General features: G+C 46.9%; 1 protein-coding gene and 1 pseudogene across 1 annotated transcript in view; one reads left to right on the forward strand and one right to left on the reverse strand.

The window, feature by feature from the left end:
- LOC102439077 overlaps positions 1-12480 on the reverse strand; it is a 39856-nt pseudogene extending 27376 nt beyond the window's left edge.
- ANKS1A (ankyrin repeat and sterile alpha motif domain containing 1A) overlaps positions 1-25355 on the forward strand; it is a gene marked incomplete at its 3' end in the record, with an annotated part of 148998 nt that overhangs the window by 31669 nt on the left and 91974 nt on the right. The gene's annotated exons all lie outside the window — the stretch shown is intronic.

Genomic DNA, 25355 nt, shown 5'->3' on the forward strand with positions numbered 1-25355 from the left:
TCAGGATCTGCGGATGAAAATGACATTCTTTGCGCCTACTTGTGCCGGACATTACAGCAGGCTCTTAATAGTTTATGAAAGTTTTAATATACTCCTATTGCTTTCAGAGAGGAAGGGAGAGGGAGAGGAAGAGAAAAACATCAATGATGAGAGAGAATCACTGATTGGCCGCCTTTCTGCACGCCCCACACTGGGGTTGGAGCCCGCAACCCGGGCATGTGCCCTGACCGGGAATCAAACTGTGACCTCCTGGTTCATAGATTATTGCTCAACCACTGAGCCATGCAGCTGGGCACAGTAGGCTCTTTGGGTGCACTCTTACTGAATTCACCCTCAGCTCCTCCACTGAGGTGCTAATAGACCCCTTTGAGAATTGTGTGAAGTGCTCAGAGTCCTCAGTAGATGTCAGAGTTGGGCTCTAAACCTGGGGCTCTCTGGCTTCGTGGCACATACTGTTCTGTCCTGTGCCACTGCCTTGCTGGGCCCGGCCAGCTGTCTGGTTCCCTGCTCACAGCTACCATCCCAGTGCCGTGTGGCCTCTTCTCCAAGGAGCAGCACAATTCAGCTTCAGAAGTGATCATTAGAGGGACTGATTCTTTCTGTTGGGAAGATGCAGAGTTGAGTATGGTCTTATAATGTGCGCTTGCAGTACTAATAGCACAGAACACTGAGACTGGCATGCAGGCAGATAAGGATTATGGACAAAAACAACAGGCTTGGGAACGTTGGGGAGGAGAGAGCAGAGAAACATCTATTTATATAGCTTTATTTCTTAGTTGGTCCAAAAGTTAAAAATAGAATTAAGCTTGCCCTCTCGGCCACCTGGGTTTCTGATTGGTACAAAACACTCACAGCATGTCCCATGGAGAGTCTTTGGAGACTTTCTATCAAAATATGCTGTTTGCCAAAGAATAGGTTCCACCTCTCATCCGAGTATAGTTTTTTAAACATCAAAACATAGATGGGCTTGGAAACGAAGGTTTATTGGGACTAGAGCTGATCTTTGGGGTAGTAAGATGAATCAGAATTGTACAATATGTTCCTTTTACTCTAAGGATCAGCAGGGTACCAGCCTTTTGTAACGTAGTTACATGTTAATTTTCTGTTTGCGTATTTTATTTTATTGCTTAAAGTATTACAAAGAGTATTACATATGTCTCCTTTTTTCCCCCCCGCCCTTGACAATCCCCCGGCCTCCCCCTACCCCCCAGTGTCTTATGTCCATTGGTTATGCTTATATGCATGCATACAAGTCTTTCGGTTGATCTCTTATCCCCCCCGCCCCGCTTCAACACAAACACCCCCATGACTCTGGAAGTGCAGAGATCGTTTGTTCGAGGCAGCTCTGCCTCTGTATCTGTTTTTGTTCTTAAGTTTATAATGGTCTTTATTATCCATAAATGAGTGAGATCATGTGGTATTTTTCCTTCACTGGTGTTTGCGTATTTTAAAAAACAACACATGGGACTGGCATGCTCTCGCGTGATTCGTTAGCGCCCACTGGCTGAGCTGTCCCAGTGCAGGAGGCCTGGCCAACACGAATGGCACAGAGGGACCCCCTCTGGGGGCTCAGCCTCTCGCCAAGCTGAGGGCATGAGGACACTCGACAGCTTCCAAATGCAGTTGCGCTGAAGGCGGGGCTTCGGGAGTCCCGAGGCTCCTCCCCGTCTGAAGTTCTGTGAGAATTCTGAAGATAGAGGAAAATGGAGCCCCTCTGCTGACATTCAGTCCTTCAGAAATGTTAACGTCTCTTTAAAACTCTATTATTTACAATTTCTTCTAAAGCAGGTACCATGTGATGACTTTCATTCTCAAAAGCCCACGTATAACTGATCAGAAGATGGGCGGTAATGCCTCACTTATCAAAACAGAAGCGGAGCCACGGAATCCTGAGGTTCTGTTAGGAAGCGGTCCATCTAGTCAGACTTGCAGACTCAGTGCTGTAAGCAACTACTGGCTGGTGAAGGAAGCAGGGACTTGTTTGGTAAACAGATGTTAAGGGCCTGAGAGATTTGTGGGGAGACTCAGAAGAACAGATAGATGTTCTCAATTAATTGGTCCGTCCCCTCCTCCACGTTATTACAGGCAGGCCATTCGGAGCATTGTGCTGGGCTCTGTTTCCCATGTGAGTCACCCCCTTGCCTGCGTGGGGACGTCGTAATTGACATTCTTGTTTGACTATGGCTCTGAACTTCAGAGTAAGTAGAGGGCAAGGCAGCTAAAATTTCTAGCGCACTCACTGTATCTGAGCACTGTGCTAACGCTTTACATGAAATCACCACAAAGCCATATGAATAGGTTCTGTCACCCCCACTTTACAGATGAGCAAAATGAGGCACAGGGGAGCTAAGTAGCATGTCCAAGGTCAGAGAGCTGGTTAGTGGATGAGTTAGAACAGCGGTTCTCAACCTGTGGATCGCGACTCCTTTGGCGGTCGAACGACCCTTTCACAGGGGTCGCCTAAGACCATCCTGCATATCAGATATTTACATTACGATTCATAACAGTAGCAACATTACAGTTACGAAGTAGCAACGAAAATAATTTTATAGTTGGGTCACACCATGAGGAGCTGTATTTAAAGGGCCAGAAGGTTGAGAACCACTGAGTTAGAAGTTAGTGTAGCTCGGGGTGGGGAGGGTGCCAGTGGCATGGGGTGGGAGGGTGTAGACCAGAGGTGCTATAAGCATCCTACGATGCAAGGAACAGCTCCCACACCAAGAACTATTTGGCCAAAGTGTCGGTCAGCAGTGCTGACGTTGAGAAGCCCTGGTTCAAAGAGCCTTGAGGGATGGTGGTCAGGAGGGGGTTAGCTTTGTTAGCGTCAGGAAGTAAAATGGGAGGTTGTGTGTTCATATTAACGTGTCCCAGGCTAAGGGAAGAAAACTCTGACTGAGGTGGTATTTGTGTAGTTCTCTCTCTGTATTTGTGTGGTTCATATTTTCTAATGGTCACAGATTGTGCTAAGAGGCCGCTCCAGCCCCCGGGTGCCACCTGCAGAGGCCCAGTGAGGGGTGCTCACTGTGAGCGGGGTGGGCATTCTGGAGACTGGACTCTGGGGGCAAACCCCATCCCCTGGGTGGCGCGGCGTGGGAAACTTACTGTGGTCGCTGGGAATCTCTGTGAGGGCCACCGTGGACTCCCTTGACCATCCATGCCTTTGACTGGACGTGTTTAAGGGAGAAAGAAAATCCCTCAGAAGCTTCTAGAGTCCTTGGAAAGTGCAGTGTCCCAGCCTCTCAGAGCCATGCCGGGGCGAGTGCTCTCTGTCCCTGGGCTCCCCGAGCGGGTGGGAGTGCTGGGGAAGCCAGGACCCTTCTCCTGGGAGACAGCGCCCCTTTTCGCGTAGAGTTTCCAAAATGGCGCCTTCGAATGGCTTTGTGACCCCTTCTGATCTGCGTCATGCAGTTTATTCGAATCCCTTGAGACAAGTGTTTCTCACTGTAGAATCCCAGCCCTGAAGGCTGCGGACTTGGCGGTGCTGAGGGTGGCCTGTCTCGGTATTTGAGGTGGCACTTACATGGGAGCACTCCCATGAGTCAGGGGTCAGTTTAAAGGGGGTTTTGGTGAGGCCCACTCACCCCCTGTTTCCCTGGCGCCCCCAGCCTTCCAGGAGGAGCACAGCCTGGCCTCCAGCTGCTGCTGGGCCCAGAACCAGTTCCTGACGGGGGCGTGGCCTTGTTTCCTTGTCCTGAGCTGTGGAGAGCTTGCTGGTGTGCAGCCTGGGATGGGCCAGGGGGTGTGGGCATGGGCCCGACTGTCCAGGGCTGTGATCATGGTGCATATGAAGCACCTGTAATTGTTCTGCACTGTTAGGAGGGTGGGCTCTGGCACCAGGCGAATCCTGGCTCCAGGGCTTCCTGCTGTGGACTTAGCCTGCCTGTGCCTCAGCTTGTCCATTTGCAAAATGAGAGTAACTCAGTCAGGTTGTTGTAAAGACCAGATGAGCGTAGAGCATGTGGAATGGTGCCTGGCACATATGGTTACGACATAAAATGATACAAGTGCTAGAGGAACTCCGAGACGGAGGAGGAGGTGGAGGGAGATGTGGAAGGAGAGCTTGCTTGGTGGGGCTTGAACCCGGCTGATGTTGAGTCGGGCAGAGAACAGTTGCTAGGGGAGCAACGTGCATGCGGGTGTGGAAGTGGCAGGGCTCGTGCTGTAGACGCTGGAAGGAGACGGCTTAGGGCCGTGGGAGACTGACCGGGGACCTGACCTGGGAGCTGGAAGACTGATAAGTTCTAGCACGAATCCAAAGACCGGTTTTTGTGAGGGGCGGGGAGTGATGCCCGGGCGTGGGGGGTATGGACCAGGGGTGCTAGGAACTGGGGTTTCTGAGCTGAACAGCACACAGAACTGGACGTTAAAGCAGATGAGTCAGCTGTGGACTCAGGGTGGGGTGAGGTGAGGAGGGTGACGGGAGTCCGAAGGCCAGCTAGGAAGTTGTTCTCCTTTGGGCCAGGACGCAGTGGCAGCTGTGGGAATAAGGAGGAAGGGTAGGTGTAGGCGGTGTTTGGAAATAGTCCTGTAGCAACAGGATATGATGACCGATGGAGACGCAGGGGAAACAGGTGCAAGGTGACGTGAGTCTCCCATCCCATGTACTGGCGTCAAAAATGGTCCGGGCTGGGGTGAGGAGCAGGTTAGGGGACGTTTGTGATCATCATGAAAGTAAATATCCTTGCCTAGCCCGTGTGGCTCAGTGGTTGAGCATCGACCCTTGCACCAAGAGGTTGCCGGTTCTATTCCCGCTAGGAGGCAGATAATCAATGTTGATCTCTCATCGATGTTTCTCTTTCTCTCTCTCCCCCTCTCCCTTCCTCTCCCTTAAAAAAAAATCAATAAAAGCATGTAATTACACTTTACAACCAAGAGCAGCCCCTTCCTTTGGAGGTGGCTTCCTTCGGCTGCAGCTTGAATGTCGGAGCAGTGGCAAGGCTGGCGTTCCTCCCGTCTACTCACAGGGCGTCTGGCCCCACCTGGTCTGCTTCATGCAGGCTTGGTGCTTGCTTCTTTGTGGCTGCTGATCGCCGGTTCCCTGAGACCCTGGAGTGCCAGGCGGTATGTGGGCCTCCACCCTGTTTTCCATAAGGGAACCTCCGCGCCTTGAAGGAAGGTGGGGATATTGTCTTCCCTCCTCTGTGTTCACGGACCACGTACTTCTGTCCTTTGAAATCTCTGTCAGGCCTTCCGCTGCCGTGGTCTGGCGCTGCCCGTGATGTGATTGCTTTTGAGATGGCAGAAGAAGAAAGGCAGTGGACAAGAGAGCAGGCTTTTAGAGCCCCAGGCGGCACAGGGTCACCTGAAAGGTCTTCGATTTTAATGCTGGAATCACTCCGTCGGGAGCACTGCCACAGCGAAGCTGCTGTGGTCGTGAAGGGGGAGCCTGGCTCCCCAGCGGGGCTGTCGCCCAGCAGCCCAGGGAAAGCAGCATAAGGGCAGGGTGGTGGGCTCAGGACCTTGGCCGCGTTTGCTTTGTTGCATTTTCCCCTCTTGTGCTCACTGCTTTGTATCAGACACTGTTCTACTCCTTTCCAGGTGTGGTCTCACTTAATCCTCACAACAAACCCCCATGAGGAGGGCACAGCAGATCAGGAAGCTAAGGCCCACCATGGTCAGGGGTTGCCCAGAGTTGCACACCTAGTGTTGTGGCTGGGATTTGAATCCTGGCAGGCAGGCTCTAGGGCCCCTGCTTGCTCTCTCGCGCTCTCTCTCTCTCTTTTAAAAGTGATTTCAGTAACACATCGATTTCTTGTCCCACTTACTTATGCAGTCATCGGATTTATGCAGTCATTGAGTTGCTTCTTGCATGTGCCCTGACCAGGGATTGAACCCACAACCTTGACATATCAGGATGATGCTCTCACCACCTGAGCTGCCCGGCCAGGGCGGGCCCCAGCTCTTAACCCCTTTGTTTCACAGTCTCCCTGAGTTAGCTGGAGCCACCGTTGTTAGGATGGCATCTTCTGTTTCCTCTTTTTAGTTCTGAGGAATTGTTTTAGGAATGTCACAGGCAACATAAGAGGAGCAGGTGCTTTTTCGAGTCCTGTCGCCCTAGTTTGCACACTGGCTGCGCCACTTGTTAGCCGGGTGACCTTGAGCAGTCACTTAGCCTCTGAGCCTCGGTTTCTGGATCCTCCCAGGGAAGATAAGACTGGTAATGAGGAAGTGAGAGTTTTTGTAAAGTGCTTAGAACTCAGTGGCTGTGAGGTTTTGCTCTAGTTATTTAACCTCCTCTGTAAAATGAAGGTAATTCTTATCCCCATAAAGGCTTTACAATAAAGGGCTTAAAATAATATCTGGACTGTAGTAACCACCCAGTACTGTTAGTGTAACCGGACAATCAATGGGTCCGGGCTGTCTGTCACTACTTGAGCCAATTCAGCAGAGACAGGGCTGAATCATATATGAGCGTTTATTCTTTCTTTTTTTTTTTTTAAATATATTTTATTGATTTCTCACAGAGAGAAATGGAGAGGGACAGAGAGTTAGAAACATCGATGAGAGAGAAACATCGATCAGCTGCCTCCTGCACACTCCCCACTGGGTATGTGCCCGCAACCAAGGTACATGCCCTTGACCGGAATCTAACCTGGGACCCTTGAGTCTGCAGGCTGACGCTCTGTCCACTGAGCCAAACCGGCCAGGGCTGAGCGTTTATTCTAATCCTGCCTGCAGTGTGGGAGAGCAGCAGGTCATCCACAAAAATCTGCTCCCCCCCCCCCCCACCCCGTCCCCAATGACCAGCTGCTTATACAGGGTAGGACAAGGATTACATGGGGAAGTAGGGCTTACGAGCAGGGTTAGTAGGCAATGCAGGCCGGGGTGGGCCCCATTGTTTGGGCAACAAGGTTGTTAATCTTCCCATGCTAATAGGCAGTTCTTGAATGAGAGTGGACCACTTCCAAGGTTGACTCCCGGGTTCCTGGGGCGCACATCTCCCAGCCAGGTCACAATGTCCTTTCTTTAGCCAACACAAGGCCATCATGGCTAACGGAGCATGGTTAATATTTCCCATAACCATAGCTGGTCTCCAGTGTTCTGTTTTTGCTCCTAACAGCATTAGGCCTCTTTGTTTAAATTTCATGTACTTTTAAAAATTTTTATTTATTTTTTAATTTTTTAAAAATATATTTTATTGATTTTTTACAGTGAGGAAGGGAGAGGGATAGAGAGTTAGAAACATCGATGAGAGAGAAACACCTACTGGGGATGTGCCTGCAACCCAGGTACATGCCCTTGACCGGAATCGAACCCGGGACCCCTCAGTCCGCAGGCTGACGCTCTATCCACTGAGCCAAACCGGTTCCGGCAATTTCATGTACTTTTGACTCATGAGTGAACCTTGCATGGCAGGGACTGGATCAGATGCTAGATGAATAGATGTACCTTCCCTGTTTGGTTTTCTCGTGCAGCAGCTCTGCCTGGAACAGCTCCCGTTGTTCCCGAGTGGATCTGCACATGCGCACGGGACTGACTTGGCATGTCTTACCGTTCAGCTCGCCAGCCTAGTGGGGCGGCTTGTTTTCCATCGTTGCCCTTAGAGTATTTAGCCACCTGCCTCTTTGCTTAAAATTTTTTGATGTTGTTTCATTATCGGTTTGAAATATTTATCTTTCTCTTTATTGTAAAGATCATGCTAGCTAACCATTACTTTCAGTTATGAAAGCAAAGCCTCTAAGAAAGACCTGTCTATTAGGCCTTATTTTTATCCTATTTTCCCTTTAGTTCTGGCTCACTCTCCATGTTCCTGCTGTATGACTTCTGAAATTCATGAGCCAGGTTTTTCTTTTTCTTTATCTTGAGCACTGTTTTCTCCCCACCTTGGATTTCAAAAGACGAATTTTAACTAAATAAAAGGCTTCAGTCTTCTTAGTATGCCAGTTTCCACATTGGATGCGATCATTTCCCGATGATCCTAAACTCTCCCAGTGTATTGGCATAGTCATGATTTTGTTTTTCATATTGATCTTTATACTTCCCTCATTACTTCCTGGAAGGGACTCAGCAAGGGGGTGGTAGATGCATCTCTCCGGGGCTGTGTTTGGAGGGTCAATAACATAAGTGGATAAAGCACATGAGGGAATGGAGACAGCAGGCTTCTCTGTGGCGGAAGGGGGTGGACGGTCCACGTGGCGTTGCTAACCCAGCCACGGGCCCAGCAGAACAGGGTTCGAACTCCAGGCGGCCACTCACAGTGTGACCTGGGCAGGCTGCTTCGTTCTCGTAAGTCCCAGATTCCTTGTACAATAGGGATGCTGAGTTGACCACACAGAATTGGTCAGGGTTGGTCAAGGTGGCCTGTGGCCAGCTTTCACTTGTCTCTCCCTTCCTTTGCTTCCCTCCCTGCTCTTCAGCTGTCTCTGATGAAGCCGGTTTCTCTGCCGTGGGGCCATTTCCCCTCATGGAAGTTAACCCAGTTTTGCAAACTTAGGAATGTTCTGTCTCCTAAGAAGTATCATTTTGCCCAGATGGTGTGGCTCAGTGGTTGAACATCAACCTATGAACCAGGAGGTCATGGTTCGATTCCTGGTCGAGGTCTGGGTTACGAGCTCGATCCTCAGTGTGAGGCATGCAGGAGGCAGCCAATCAATGATTCTCTCTCATCATTGATGATGTTTCTATCTTTCTCCCTTTTCCTTCCTCTCGGAAATCAATAAAAATGTATATATTTAAAACGTATCATTTTACCTCATTCCTGTGATCATGGTCACAGATGTAGCCAAGTCCCCTTCCTCACGGCCAGCAGAAATGACCCTTCTTTGTTATTACTTGGGTCGAGGGACGGATTTTATGCTGATCTCAGATAAAGACCTTCACTCTTCTTAGCTTTGAGAATTCTCAGAGGCAAGTTTTATCTTTATCGAAAAGTCCCGTCTGGCCCCCCTGCCCCTGCCTTTTTTTTTTTTTTCCCACTCCCTACAAATGGCACTATTTTCTGGAGCCACCAAATCTTAAAAGGTATTTAAATCTTATAAAACCTGAGTGACTCACAATGGTTAGAGGAGGGGACTGCTGTACCTTTTCTTCCAACCAGTCTGGGGCGCGGGATGAAGCCATTTGCTGAGTCCTTTGTCCTTCACCCAGGAATCCCCTGCAGTCCACATGCAGACTTGGGGGCATCCAGCTCGCTAAGGTGTGGGTTGGCTCAGTAAATAACATCCCTTTCTGTCCTGGACGCTTCAAAGAGCTAAAGGCAGAAAAACAGTTGAGTAAGAACTACAGAATAGTGTGCGTGACTGCCTTTTCCGTGTTCTCATTTTAATGAACGTATTGCAGACACAAGAGAGAATTGCCTCAAACAATTGGTGCCCCTGGAGAGGGGTGAGTGTACTGTCAGACACTGAGGATGACCTTGGGGTCGTTGTGACAGATTTTAAAGAGAGAGAAACTGGAGGATCCAGCACGGGATTAGCCATGACTCAGTTCTGGCCCCGACTTTGCCTTAGACGGTCATTGCGCCTCTTTTGACTGTAGTTTTTCGTATATAAGATGAGGGAGTTGGTCTGGATGCTTTCTCAGGTCCCTTCTGGCTCCAGAGCTTCTGATTCCTAGCATCTTGCTCATATGAGAGACAAGATAGACACATATTCATATGCCTTAATGGAGGTGTGTGTTATTTTTGTCTTTGATCTGATCATAACTACCAGTCAAATAGTGTGGGGGATATATAAGCTTTTTTAAAAATAGTTTTTTTATTGATTTCAGAGAGGAAGAGAGAGGGAGAGAGGGCAGAAACATCAATGATGAGAATCATTGATCGGGTACCTCCTGCACACCCCCCAAGGGGGATTGAGCCCACAAACTGGGCATACGCCCTGACCAGGAATCGAACCACAACCTCTTGGTTCATAGGTCTATGTTCAACCACTGAGCTACACCGGTGGGGTTGTAAGCTTTTTTGAGATATATTTCACCTATTATAAAATTCATCTACTTAGAGTGTACAGTTTAATAGTTTATAGCAAGCATGTCAAACTCAAAGGCTAACACAGGCCAAATAAGGTTTAAGTTTAAGTGGGCCACAAAAAACAAAAGCTTCGATTTTCATAGAAAGGTAGGTTTATTTCGATGGAGACATGCTGAATACAAAGGACTGAAATAAATGAGTCATCGTTAACATAAAATAATAGGACATTTTAATAAAAATTAATATTTTTTCTTGAACATTAACTTATCAGACACTGAATAACTGCACAAATTAATAAGCATAACGCAAATAAACCTATTTTTCTGTTCTACTCCCTACAAATGGCACTGCACATAAGGCGCATAAGGGAAATGAATGCAGCACTATTATAGTAATCAGTCATTAGCGAATGTTGTAGTCCGTTATTAATAATTATGTATAACAGGCTATTGTAAAAATTAAGTTACGAAGTTTTTATTAAAACGTTTCTTACATACCGTTATATTGGCTGGGCCACGAAAATATTTGTGTGGGCTGTGAGTTTGACATGCTTGGTTTATAGTATAGCCACAGAGTTGTACAAACATCACCACAGTCTAATTTTAGAACATCTTCATCACCCAAAAAAGAAATCCCATACCCATTAGAATTCACTCCTCATTTCCTCCAGTCTCCCTAGGCAACTACTGATCTGTCTCAATGGAGGGGCTCTTCTGAACATTCCACATAAATGAATCATGCAGTATATGGTCTTTTGTGACCGGATTCGTTGTTGTTTTTTAAAATTCTCACCTGCGGATATGGAGAGAGAGAGAGAGACAGACAGACAGACAGACATTGATGTGAGAGAGAAACATCGATTGGTTGCCTTCCATACGTGCCCAACCAGGTACAGCCTTTTGGTGCACAGGATGACGCTCAACCAACTGCCATTCAGGCCAGGCTGTGACTGGACTCTTGTCCTTAGCATAATGTTTTCAAGGTTCATCTATATTGTAGCACAAGTATCAGTACTTCATTTTTTTTTTTTTTTTGCCAAATAATATTCCATTGTGTGAGTATGCTGCATTTTATTCATCCATGCATTAGTTGATAAAAAGTTAGATAGTTTTTATGTTTTGGCTGTTATGGATAATGCTACTTTGAACATTCGTGTACAAAAGTTCTTGTGTGGATGTATGTCTCCATTTCTTTAGGAGTGAATTGCTCAGGTATGTGATAATTCCATATTGAGCTTTTTTAAAAAATATATATTTTATTGATTTTCTACAGAGAGGAAGGGAGAGGGATAGAGAGTTAGAAACATCGATGAGAGAGAAACATCGATCAGCTGCCTCCAGCACACCTCCCACTGGGGATGTGCCCGCAACCAAGGTACATGCCCTTGACCGGAATCGAACCCGGGACCCTTGAGTCCGCAGGCCGACGCTCTCTATCCACTGAGCCAAACCGGTTAGGGCCATATTGAGGGTTTTTTCTCTTTTTTAATCCTCACCTGAGGATATTTTTCCATTGATTTTTTATTTATTTATTTATTTATTTTTATTTTATTTTTTTACAACCTCCAACTATTAGAATGTTAACAAGATAACATTACCTGAAGTCTTCAGATCTTTTGTATGTCACAGTTTTAATGACCACATTAGAGAATAAAGGGTTGATTCTGATTAACACTACTCTTTCAAATAAGTCTATGTAATACCATAACGCATCATTTAATTTTCCTAATCTACAACTTAATTAAAAGGACTAAACTATCATCAATATTTTCAGAAAATTTCTTCTAGTACATTCACATTTTGTGCATTCTATTTTTTAACAAGATACCCACACTACAGTAATTTTTCCTTCCAGATTTATTCTATATAATCGTTTCATTTCCATTAACTGATTTATCTCTAACCCATTAGCCTAATTGGCTTTTCCAAGTTGCTACCCAAGACCAAAACATTTCGAAATTTAAAAAATATTTGGTATCACAAAGACCAGCAATAAAACACAAGTGAGGAGAACGGAGATAGCCACTTTCCATCGTATTTGTGACGTCACTAAAAGACACGTTCTAGGGTGGTTCTCAATAGTTCCTTCCACAGATTACACAGAGGCATATCAAATAATCTTCCAAAATGCAGTTGGACAAATATAGAACATTAACATTCTGACTTTAAAAAATTTAAAATCTCAGGGCTTCTGAGGTACTGGAACTGCCTGGATAAGAAGGGACTCTATGCTTGTCAGAGTGGCCAGCAACTCGAGGCCCTCGAGAACCTGCCGCCTTCCGGAGTCCTGCTCCCTCCTTGGCCCTGCTGTGCCTACCTGACATAGAGGGACCCGGACCCGGAGCTCATGCTCTGGTTCATCATCTGCTCTCGTAGGTCATGGATTTTGGCCTCAAATCGAGCGTAATCTGAGACTAGGTGATGAACTTGGGGTCCTTCAGGAGCGCGGTGGGTGCGGGCAGAGCATCCCGCAGGAAGACGAAGAGAGGGTGCGCCTGCACGCTGCCCTTCACCTTGCACTTCTCCAAGAGTGTGAGGGTGGGCTTGAACCTGCCACCAGGTCTGACGCATCGCTCGTTCTTGGCCCCATTGATTTTTAGAGAGAGTGGAAGAGAGAGGGAAAGACAGAGAGAAATATCGATGTGCGAAAAACTCATTGATTGGTTGCCTCCTGCATGCGCCCTAACCGAGACTCTGTCTGGGGAGGAGCCTGCAACCGAGGTACGTGCCCTTGACCGGAATCGAACCCAGAACCCGTTGGTCTGCAGTGTATCTACTGAGCTAAACTGGCCAGGGCCATATTGAGCTTTTTGATGACCCGCCCAGTTGTTTTCCAAAATGGCTACACTATTTTGCAATTCCACCAGCAATGTAGCTGAGTCCCTTCCTCGTTGGTAAGCTGCCCATCAGAAATGACCCTTAATTCTTATGACCCTTAATTCCAAATTTTCCATATCCTTGCTAGCACTTGTTATTGTCTGTTTTATTTTAGCCATCCTAATGGGTAAAAGTGACTTTTTGATTTGCTTATCGCTCATGGCTAATGATATTGTGCAACTTCATTTGCTTAGTAGCCATTTGTGTATCTTTGGAGAGAGATCTTTTCAAATCCTTTGGCCATATTTGCCTTTTTGTTGAGTTAAAAAAAAAAAGTGGTTCCTTTTTGAAAGTTTTTCTTGGCAGTGTAGAATTTAAATTTATGTCACTGATCATTCTATCACTACTTTTATAGACTAAATGTCAAATGGATTGTTTTGAAGCCAGCTATTAGAAATGGAAGCTTAAAAAGATTTTAAATGCCGGGTGGCAGAGGGGTCATGCGTATAGTGACCGGCAAAAGGCTAATTTTGGATTTACACAGGAAAAACAATGTTAGGGTTCTGGAAGCAACTGCTCTTTCTTCAAACACTTGACTTCCTTTGATGTCATACCAATGTTTCTTCCTACTCTTTTGTGACTTTGACATCTCCCAAAAGAGTTTTGAGGGCTAATGCCTTTTAAAAATACTCATGAATTAGATGGAAATTAATGCAATTAAGTATTATTTTCATTTGAGGATATTGTGGGTGCTTTTGAAGATGGCCGTCAATAGCTGATAATTTATGGCTGTTGTCCCAGAAGCTGTGGCGTTAGACAAGTGTACTTGCTATTTGGACGACTGGCTGAGAGAAATGGAGAAGAATGGAAGAACCAGCCGATCACTGTGTGTGTTGGAGAGTTGAACGCTTTGGGTTTTTTTCTTTCACTCTCCTTGCAAATTGCAGCATTTTCCAGAGAGCTGATGAGGAAGGAAGCCTCATTTTAGGTCCCAGGATACTGACAGTGCTGGGTGGGTTGGGTTTTTACTCACTAACGTCTTTGGAGCTGGCGGAGAGCTTTGTTGGCTTTAAGTTATCTGGCTTTCCTCAAGGACCCATTTTCTCGTTTCCATGTAGCTCGGGGTCTTGCCTATATTCCCTCCCCTGGAAGCTCAGACAGAAAAGAATCCTTGCAACGTCGCCTCTTAGTAAGTGTTGGAAACTGGGCTTCGTGACAAGTTGGCTCTGAACCAAGCTGCCCTTGCTCTTACACATGTGAGACCTGTTTCTTTTGGCCAAGGCATTTAAAGAAAAAAAGTGCCTGCACGTCAGCTACAACAATCTCGTCTTATTCCCCTCCCTTCCCCTCCCCCTTCTTGTAGCCGTGGCCCTTCCCCTACCTTCCACTTCATTTTATGAGCCTGCTGTGGGCCACTTTGTAGTTATTTCAAATACCAGGCTGCTCAGGTTTCTCCCTTCGTCTGTTTTTATTTCCTTGTAGGGCAGTGGCCACTCGGGGCCCTTCCCATGCAGTCTAATGGGAGGAAATCTTTGAGTTTTGTCCTTCGGCCGTGCTTAGGAGAACGAACTTCGTTTTCATGCTTCTCCGCCCAGGGATGAGCTAGTTTACATTTTTTAATGCCTCGTCTTCCAGATCAGAAGCGGGGCTGCCCTGGTGTTAGTTTGCATTAAAAATTGCTGAGATTAGATGTAAAGCTGGGACTTGCTGACCTTGGTCGTTTGTGCTTGAACATGAGAAAGGGAACTTGAACATATTTGGGCTCCTCTGTCCAGTAGCTTTAGTTGTCGCCTTTCTTTAAACTGAATCCTGAAGGAATAAACCTTTTAAATTAATATTTGTTGTTAAAGGCTCCACTGGGTAGAATACACATCAGCATCTTAACATTAAAAGCACCATTGAGCCCTCGACGGTTTGGCTCAGTGGAAAGAGCGTCGGCCCTTGGACTGAAGGGTCTCAGGTTTGATTCCGGTCACAGGCACGTACTTTGTGTCTCTCTCACATCGATGTTTCTCTCTGTCTCTCCCTTTCCCTTCCACTCTCTTCAAAAATCAGTGGAAAAATATCTTCGGGTGAGGATTTAAAAAAATGTTTTCTCAGCTGCCTGGGTGCCTTGTACCTCAGCAAGTGTCACACTGCCGGGAGCTGGGCGGCGTTCTGGGCCTGGTTCACGCCAGCTCAGTTGGTAACTACACCAGGATGCCCACATGATTGAAAATAAACAAAGAGACATAAATAACAGGGCCATTGGCATTTCCTAAGTGTCTCTGGCCACGGCCACCAGCTGTGGAGGAGAGCCTGGAAGGAAGGTGCGGGTGCTGGGTTAGCACCTGTGTAGCGTGCTCCGCACCCCTAGTCTGGAGCTGCCTTGAGGGGTGCACATCATGCCAGCGAGCCCTCAGTGCGGGGCCGGTTCAGGCAGGGCGGCTGCAGCAGTGCCCTGACCTCGCTGCTGTCGAGGTGTTGGTTCTGGAGAGTGTGAGGCACCCACTAGGCCTCTCACAGCTGGGGTGCCTCCGAGAAGCCCCGATTGCCTCTGCAGCTGATGGGAGCACAGCTCTGAGACACTCGGTGGGAGCTGGCCAAGGGCCTCCAGCTGCTGATGGCTCACCATGTAGCATTGAGGTCATTACCCTGACCTCAGTTCTCTGTATTCTTTCCAGGCCAAGGGGAACCATTCAAATCCCCCTTCAACTGATCATTTGCTTCTATCACCAGGCCCTTTGCCAGACTGTCCCAGCGCCTAGAATGTGTTTCCTTCCTTGGTGGTCAAAAGTGCTGCCATAATTTCAAACCTCCAGGTCTCCAGTTCCTCTTAGAGGTCTCTAATACATTTTAACCGAGGTCATGGCTCTTGAGGATGTTACGTTCATTCACTCCATCCTCAACATGCATAGGACTAATGTCCTTATTGCTGTCGATTAATTTGAAATATATCCCTCCTGGCATCCAGATAAGTAAATTACTTGGGAGCCAGACTTTTATAAGAAACTACTCTTGTTTGAAAAACAAAGCCTAAGACTCACACGTAGCCTCATTTATGCAAACATTCCCTCCTCTCCCCACTGCGTGCGAGGTATGTGCTGGATACCAAGCGGATACAAAGATGGAGCTCCCTCGCCGGACCTTGATCTCAAGTGTCTTAGCGTCTAGAAAGACACGTATGCACATCACATACATGCACATGGATACGTGCATGTGGATGCCTACATGGCACACCACTTTTACCCTATTGACAGCTCGTGGTCAGTCTTTCTGGCTGTGCCACACTGCACGGCACAGCGGCGGTGGCGTTGGGCTCCGGAGTCCGAGTGCCTGATTCAAATCCTGGTTTAGTACTTGCTGGTGTAGGGCCCTCGGACGGGTTACTTCATTTCTCTAAGACTCTTTCTTCACCTGGTAAATAGGGACAATAAGTACCTACGTCACAGGGTGGGTGTGAGGAGTAAACAGCGTAATTGAGGCGAAGCCTTAGCAGAGGGCATGACCGGGGTGGTCTGGGTCTGTGGGCGGGGACCAGAGAGATAGTTGGGGAGGCTGTAGCCTTTGAAGGAGGAGGAGAATTAAGGCATGAGGCAGATGGAGAGAGAGGCAGACAGGGAGAGAGGTGGACCCGGAGGGAGGCGGGTGACGAAAGCATCAAAGTGGAAGCGGCTGTGCGTATTTGGAGAAAAGTTAGTTTTGCTGGATCAGTGGGGGTACAAAGTAGTAAAGAAGAAAACAGGAGCGGAAAAGATAAGTTGCAGTTGGACCACACAAGTCATTAATCCTTCCCTCAATCATTTGACCTCATTAAAAACATTTTTAAAAATATGTTTTTATTGATTTCAGGGAGAGGAAGAGAGGGATAGAAACATCAATGATGAGAGAGAATCACCGATAGGTTCCCCCGCCCCCCCTCCCCTGGGATGAAACTCGCAACCTGGGCATGTGCCTTGACCAGTTCATGGGTTGATGCTGTTAACGTAAAAAAACCATTGAAACCTGTAAAGAATTTTTTGTGAGTTTATTTGAGCCAAACTGTCGACATATGCCGGGAAGCAGAACCTCAACGAATTGAGATAGTGCTCCGGAGAATGGCGGGGTTACAATTGTATTTATACATTTGCAATCAAAGGAGGGACGTAGGTGGGTTACATGAAATTCATTAGTGACAGATTAAGGAGGAGGGATAAGCAAAGCAGGGAAACGCCTGGGATTGGATAAAAAGTAAAATGATGGACACACACTTAGGTGGGTGCAGGAACAATTAACATGATGATGAAGGAATTTGTGGTATCTGTCCTGGGACCCAGCACACCTGGTTGTGCCCCAGGGGCTCCAGATAAAGGGAAGTCACAAGTTACCCAGACATTTCAAGGGTGTGTTATCATAGATGCAAAAAGACAGATAGGCTCAGTAAGGATCAAAGTTGATCTTGTCAATGAAGATACTGGCCTAGGACATAACTGCCCACCAAAACTGCTTTTAGTTAAAGTTTAATTTCAGGCCATCCTTTGTGGTTACTTTAGGTCTCTGAGTTGGCAAGACTGCCATGCAGGCCTCCCCTGAGCTTGTCAGGTCAGCATGTGGCCCCTTTCGTCCACAATGCTCAACCACTGAGACACATGGGCTAAGCCATTTGACCTTTTTTTTTTTTTAACTGTAAGAGAACATTTACTGGGTAAATTACAGAGATAGAAAAAGTAATTCCTAGAAGAAATGGGCTTAGGAGCCCAGCCGGCGTAGCTCAGTGGTTGAGCGTTGACCTATGAACCAGGAGGTCACGGTTTGATTCCCGGTCAGGGCATATGCTCGGATTGCGGGCTCGATCCCCAGTGTGGGGTGTGCAGGAGGCCGCTGATCAATGATTCTCTCTCATTGATGTTTCTATCCTTTTCCTCTCTCTAACATTATTGATGTTTCTATCTCTCCTCCCTTCCTCTCTGAAATCAATAAAAATATTTTTTTAAAAAGGAAAGAAATGTAACTTATAAAAAAGAAAAGAAATGGGCTTAGGAAACAGTTAGTAAAGGAAGGGCCCTTGGAGCTTGAGAATGAGGAAGCTGATGGTGACATGCCTGGGGGAGGGGAGGGGAAAGGCGTGGGTGTGCTCCCTGGAGGGAGAGCGCCCGTTTGACTCATTTTGAAGGGTGTGGGTACCACCGAAGGTTTTGGGTTGAGCTGATAGTGATTGGAATTGGGCTTTAGGAAAATTAATCTGACAGTAGTCTTTATGGTGACCATAGTGGGGAAAGTTATTAGGGCAAAGACTAGGGCCTGAACTGTCAGTTACCTCATAGCCTTTTCTCTTCTATAATTTGGCCCAACAGAATTTGTGGACACCGTCCTTTGTCATTGAATTCCCTAGTGCGCTGTCATTTTAAATGATGGTTTTACATCCTTCTCTCCCATCCCAGCCTACCCCTCCCTCTGCAGTGACCTCTCCTCCACTCGAGACACCTATTGACCTCCTGTTCTCTTCCTCCCTCATCTAAGCGAGGCTCCAATGTCAGTTACTCATAATGAAATAAAATGCATTACTTCTCAATCATTTTAAAGCATGTTTTAAGCCATTTATTCCTAACTGTGGTTAAAAAGGCTTTTCTTAGAAGAATTTCAGGCATCAGGGAGATTGGGGACAATCCTTTTAGGCCAATTCAAGTGGCTCTAAAAAAATCAATCTTCTTTAGACGTTTTTAGAGTTGGGGGCAGGAGGGGTCTCCAGTATCTTCCCCAAAGAGAGCTGCCCTCTCCCGTGAGGGATGGGGTGACATTGCTTTGGGGGAAAGGCCTGTGTCACTGCCCTGCCCTGGCACCGTCACCCCGGTCCTCATGCACACAGATGCCTGCCCCTCGGTGGACAGATGTTTGCCGCCCGCCTCTCACGGCCACAGCCTGTGCCACGCACTTCCCACGCTCGTTCCATCCCTCCCGGAGGCTGTGGCTGTCACACTGGAATTTTATTTTTATTTAATTTTATTTGTTTTCTGACTTCTGGGATGCCACAGTGGTTCCTACATTGTTGTTTTTTGTTTTTGTTTCCCCTCTCGATGAGTTTGGAGGAGTCTGACAAACAAGTGTGTCTTTGAAACTCATCTCCTAAGTTGTTACAGTGTTAAGAGTATTAAATGGTTGTCCTGAGAATTAGGAATTTTTGTTCTAAAAACATTTGATTGTCTATTATAGGAGGGCTTAGAGTACTGATTTCAGGTTCTTTGTATCTTCAGTGAGGTGTTGCTGGGGTCCAACCCCAGCGGGTCCAGGGGTCCCCAAAGGAGTCGGCGAAGAAGGAAGGACTCAAAGGCAGCATTCAGTTGATCAGCATGGTTGGGTTCTCCCTCCAGGATCTCCAGCCAAGTTCTGTCTAGGTTCTCCAGCCAGGTTCGGTCGCCAGGTTCTGTAGCCAGGTTCCAGCCAGGTTCTAGCCCGGATCTCCAGTCAGGTTCTGTCGCCAGGTTCTAGTCAGGTTCTCTTGCCATGTTTTCTTGCTAGGTTCTGTCTGTTGGTTCTGTCTCTAGGTTCTTCAGCCAGGTTCTCTCGCTAGGTTCTCTTTCTAGGTTCTGTGTCTAGGTTCTGTCTCTAGGTTCTGTCTAGGATCTCCAGCCAAGTCCTGTCTCTAGGTTCTGTGTAGGATCTCCAGCCAAGTCCTGTCTCTAGGTTCTGTCTCTAGGTTCTGTCTCTAGGTTCTTCAGCCAGGTTCTCTCGCTAGGTTCTGTTTCTAGGTTCTGTCTAGGATCTCCAGCCAAGTCCTATCTCTAGGTTCTGTCTAGGTTCTCCAGTGAAGTTCTGTAGCCAGGTTCTGTCCAGGGATCTTTTGCCATGTTCTCTGGCTAGGTTCTGGTTAGGATCTGATGATGATGTGATGAGGATCTGATGTTTATTGTCTTGTTACATCCGTATTTATACCAGCCAATTTTAATCCTGTCAATTTCTATTACAAAGGTTAGGGCGTTTCTTATCTCCATTCCAGGGAGTAAAGATTATGTAGCTTAACTACCTGCCTGGCACTTAATTAAGGGGTTGTATCCCCTCCCTAACCTCAGGGAAAAATCCCCACCTGGGGAAACAACCTTTCTCAGAGAGGTGACCTTGGTTAAAACACATGGCACTAAGGAGAGTAAACATATTAAGAACAATATGCTATATATGCCAGGTCCCTTGAAACATATGCTGTGCAGATGTTTCTTTCCTGCAGCGACTGTCAAGCAGCAAGGATGGACCGGCTTCCGGCAAGGTGTAAGGGCGCCATTTAAAGAATGCCTTTCTTTAGTTGTTTCTGAAACAAGAAAGTAAAATGAAGAGAGTAAAATACACATAGAGTCACACAGATGGAGATAGAAACATCACTGGTATTACCAACAAAGGTAATTGATCTGCAGCCAGGTGAGCTGCTCAACTTTAACATCTGGAGTAGTTGCTGTCACCAGAGCCCTTCCCCTCACTCAGGGCAGACACTGATCAGAGAGCGCCTCCTGCGGACGAGGGGAGGGGCGGGGGTCTCTTCGCAGCTTTCCTGGGATTTCACACGTGCTCTCCACAAACTTACATGATGTGACCCAGGTTTGTGGATTTATTTTCAGGTCTTATTGACTCAATGGACATCTGGGTTGCAGGATGCATTTGATAACTATTTTTATCATGATTAGTCCAGTTTGTCTTAGCAATTTTGACATGTACTACATGCTATTTGCTTTCAAGAAATAAAAAGTATTTGGGAATAGCCCTAGCTGGTTTGGCTCAGTGGATAGAGCGTCGGCCTGTGGACTAAAGGGTCCTGGGTTCGATTCCGGTCAACGGCACATGCCTGGGTTGTGGGCTCAATCCCCAGTGGGGGGCGTGCAGGAGGCAGCCCATCAATGATTCTCTCTCATCATTGATGTTTCTATCTCACTCTCACCCTTTCCCTTCCTCTCTGAAATCAATAAAAATATACTTTAAAAATAGCATTTGGGAAAATGTTAAGGACAATTAATAGTATTTGTTCATGGTTTCTCTGTTCTGCTTTGAGGAAATATGTGCAAAGTAAATGGTGGTGGAAAAGTCAGCCACAAGAAGCTTGAGGAATCAGGAGCATGTAGTGTTTCTGTGGCCTTTTGTTGTGCTCAGCTGAGAAACAGGGCGGCGGTTCCGCGCTGCGGGCATGGCTGAGGCCCCTGGAGCAGGCTTTGCAGGAGCGCCGAGGTGCAGGCGCAGTTTCAGGTCTCGGTCCTGGTTAGGGCCCTAACGCCCTCAGTTCCACACTTGACGCCTCAGGCCCTGTTCACTTGTCTTTTGAGCCAAGAATAGTCACAAGATCAGCACCATGTTGATTTAGAACAGAGTGTATTTTGCCCCGTCCGATGGCTCACTGTGTCTCTCAAGTTGAGCTTCCACATGGCGAGCTCCGGAAAACAGCTGCCCAGGGTGTGGAAGATAACGAAAAGATTAGTTACACGTCCCTTATCTTGGGAGCACTGACCTGAAGAGGATCCGAGGAGCCCGGAATGTGCTGTTTCAGATGGTTTCTCTTGAAAACGTAATCAATGTGCCGAGTGTTCAGGGCAATATACTTGGTATGACCTTTACCTGGAGGCACCTATGGGAGTCTGCATGGGACACCGTGATGGAGATTAGAATTTGGAGGAAAAATGGAAATGAGCACTGATTTAATTTGTATCAATCTATATAATTGAGAAGGTTTTTAATTGATTCAAAATTTTTTCTTGGCTATAGGCCCATTCAGATGATCTATTTTTCTTATGTGGATTTTGGTAGGAATTGGTCCATTTCATGTGTAAGTTACCATATCTGCAGGCATAGAGTTGTTCATAATATTCTCTTACGTATTATTCTTCCAAAGTCCATGGGATGAGTAGTAGTTGGTGTGTTTTGTTTTCTTGGGTAGCCCAGATAGACATTTATCAATTATATTGATATTTTCAAAGAACCAGCTTAAAGTGTGGTATTTTTAGTTGAGATTGCAGTTTAGAGCCATGTATTTCTTGGCTTTGAGTTAGTCTCTAAGTTTTTGTCAGTAATTGCTGTACATATGTGTGCACAAAAGTGTATGTATGCGGACCTAACACAGGCATCGTTAGACTTTTTAAGGCTCATTATTTCACTATTAACAGAGTGGCTGTGCAGTCAGCCCTCCATATTCGTGGGCTCTGCATCTGTAGATTCAATCAACTGCAGATTAAAAGTAATTTAAAGAAAAGTTAGGTTGTTGCTGATGTGTATTATGTAGTGAGGCCTAGGATGGTTGCATCTGTACTGAACATGTATAGACTTCTTTCTAGTCATTATTCCCTAAAAACTACAGTATGACAACTATTTGCGTAGCGTATGTATTATGTTAGGTATTATAAGTAATCCAGAGATGACTTGAGGTATGTGGGAGGATGCACGTAGGTTATATGCAAGTACTGCGCCATTTTATATGAGGGACTTGAGCATCCGTGGATCTTGGTGTCTGTGAGGGGTCCTTGGAGCAGTCCCCGCAGATACCAAGGGACAACTGTATGAACCGAGTTACTTAAATCTACCAGACGACTGACTGGAGTAGGTGGTAAGTAGAGTTCCGTAGATGGCAGGCCGAGCAACTTTGCATGCTGGCTTCCCGTGCCAGCTGTGTGTCCTCCGCCAAGTGGCTCACTCGCTTTAGTTCTGTGTTCTGTTCATCTCTCTGAGTGTGTTAAAGCTTGTAAAAGCAAGTTCTTATTTTACTCTTTAATATGAAAATTAGAGCTAATTATGTTAGGTGTCTAGTATGATACCTGGTATGTGGTAGACTCTATTGTAGTCTTGAACTTCTAAAAGTCTTGTACCTGCATTAGACTAACTCAAGGTTTTCAGGGTGTATTCTACTCTGGGTCATTCCAGGTGCAGGGCTTTCCTCTTGTCCCTGGATATAGGAAGCTATAGTTATTCCCAGAGTTTTGGTTGTTGTCAGTGGCTGCCTCTTGACTGAACATTTAAAATGTGAGAAGCAAAAAGCTGTTTGTGGAAAAGCCCTCCTTTTGGGCAAACTGTTTCCTTTATAACCTTCGTGGTCAAGTCTCTCATCCCCCACTTGGTAGATGCTGCGTGGAGCGTAGCCTTGCTTCTTAGCCAGGTGTTTGCCACGGTCCTTGGTCATCCAGAATGAGTGCCTGTTTGTGGGCAGAGTCCAAGGACAGGGTGCTGGTGCCTTTGGAAAGCCTAGAAGAGAAGTTTGGCAAGTAGAATGGCCTTGGGAGGCTGATTAAACGCGGGTCAGTGGAGCTCCTGAGACAGGCTCCGGGGTTGAACCACATTTAGGCTTATTACAGCAGAGACAGGGAGAGTGAGGAACCTGGGCTTGGTGTAGGCCAGCAAGTTTTGTTTTGTTTTTTCTTAATTGTTTTTTCCAGTGTAATGTGCCTTGTTCAGTTGTTTTCATTAACAGAAGTTACAACTAAGTGGCCACAGAACTTACTAAGTTATGGAGAAAAAACTTTAAAAAAGGAGTTTATATTGAAGCTTACAGCAGCAACATTTGATCTCTGTAACCTGTATGTCTGTATTTTGAGAAATAATTGCCAGGTTTCCTTCAGGAACAGAATGTGATTTTTAGAAAGGAAAGAGTCTGCCCGAGGAAGTCACCTTGGCTGCATGAATCTAGAGCAGAGGCGAGGCTGCTGGAAATGTGTCCTGGCTCCCGGTTCAGACTAAAGGATGGCACTGGATATGGAGTCTTGGCCTCGGACTGGGTGCCCGGCAGGCCACAGGTTAGCCCCAGGCGGGGGTTACGTGCTACGCGTCGTCCCCTCAGTGCTCTGGCTTCCTTTGCAAACCTCAGACTCAACCTCCTCACACCGAGACTTACAGACTTACCGGTTAGGAAAATGATTCTGAGCCTTAACAAGTCGAGTCTCATCTGTCTGCTGGACTGAATGCTCAGGCTGTTGGAGGAGAAGGGCAGGGCCGATCAAAGGAGGGAGCTGAGGAAGGTCCTGTGAGGAAGTGGAGAGGATTTATCCTGGCGTGGGGGTCAGGGCGAGGGCGGGCCTTGGTCTGCTGTCCTCTTCGCTGGATCTCAGTTTTGGACAAGATGGTGCAGGCACTGGGGATGACAGATGAATAAACAAGGCCCCTGCCTTTGAGGGGGTCATTGTCTGAGGAAGGAAACAAGGTTGTTGTAAACAATAGAGAGAACATGGTATTGCAGATGTTTAAATAGAGGCCCGAAAAGACCAGTGCAAGTTCATTCAGCTGGAAAGTGGGGCGACGTTTCATTGGGGCCTTGAAGGATGTTTGAGATTTGACAGAGATTCAGAGGGGGCGGAGCAGAGAGGGCGGCAAGTGCGAAGACGATGGGGGGTACCTGGCGCCTCCAGCCCGCGCTGGAGTGTGGAGGGTAAGGGGATGGCGGGGACGGCCTGGGCAGATCCTTGCTGCATGGTGGGCTGGGAGGTTTTCCCCGTGGGCAAGAGAGAGCCACCCACAGCTTTTAGGAGAGAAACCTGATTGGACACACATTTTATTTGTTTGTAGTTTTTAAAAAAAATATATATTTTATTGATTTTTTTACGGAGAGGAAGGGAGAGGGAAGGAGAGTTAGAAACATCGATGAGAGAGAAGCATCGATCAGCTGCCTACCGGGGTTGTGCCTGCAACCAAGGTACATGCCCTTGACGGGAATCGAACCCGGGACCCTTCAGTCCGCAGGCCGATGCTCTATCCACTGAGCCAAACCAGTCAGGGCGGACACACATTTTAGAAAGTGAAAGGGACAACGTCAGAGAGAGTGTTGTTTTCGTCAATGAGGAAGAGAGTCAAGATCATTTTGGAGGTTGTTTCAGGAGTAAGGCAGTGACCTGGAAATGGAGAAGGGACAGCTTGTGAACTGTTCTAGGAGGTAAGTATCTGGGATTGGAACCCCCGTTGACTCATTCACCTCCTCTAACTAACCTCCCCATCACTTTAGCGGCTGCATAACCATGTGCACAATTCCCACACAGCCTTCTGAAACCCACTCCCTTTGAAATCCCTGACCCGCCTGGTTCCCTCTCTGGGGCGGTACTGTGGTTCTGCAGCCTTTTGGGCCAGCTGTTCTTGGCCCCTGTCGGAAGAGCTCCTCCGTTCAGGAGCAAATGGGAAGAACTGGTTTTAATCCTCCAGAGGCTGGGAAAATCAAAGACCACAGGAGGTTTTTCAAAAAGGAGGCCAAACCCGGAAATACGTTTTCTTCAAAACTCCTTGCAAGAACTCTTAAGAATCTCATAACTGGAAGCCTGTCTCTGGAATAGATCTGGCTTCACTTAAAAAGAAACAAGTGTGTGTGTGTGTGTGTGTGTGTGTGAGAGAGAGAGAGAGAGAGAGAGAGAGAGAGAGAGAGAGAGAGATTAAAGAAGGGAGACTTGATTTAAGTAAGGCTAGGAGAGAGAGATGGAGCTCAATTCGGAATACAATAAGGACTAGGGGGGATTTATAGCCAAGGAGGACTAGGGGGGATTTATAGCCAAGGAGCAGGGTGAGGGGGTCAGTGCGTGGAAAATTACTAAGAGGAGACTTGAAGGGTAGAGGGGTTCTTGCTAAAACTGACCTAACAGGATTTTTGCTAAAGGCGGGCCAAAGACTTAGACATCAAAGGTGGGGGAGGGGAACTCAATCAGATATTGGGGGCGGGGGACGGACTGATGTTAAAC

The sequence above is a fragment of the Myotis lucifugus genome, unplaced genomic scaffold (genome assembly GCF_000147115.1).
Source record: "Myotis lucifugus unplaced genomic scaffold, Myoluc2.0 scaffold_596, whole genome shotgun sequence".
Classification (NCBI taxonomy): domain Eukaryota; kingdom Metazoa; phylum Chordata; class Mammalia; order Chiroptera; family Vespertilionidae; genus Myotis; species Myotis lucifugus.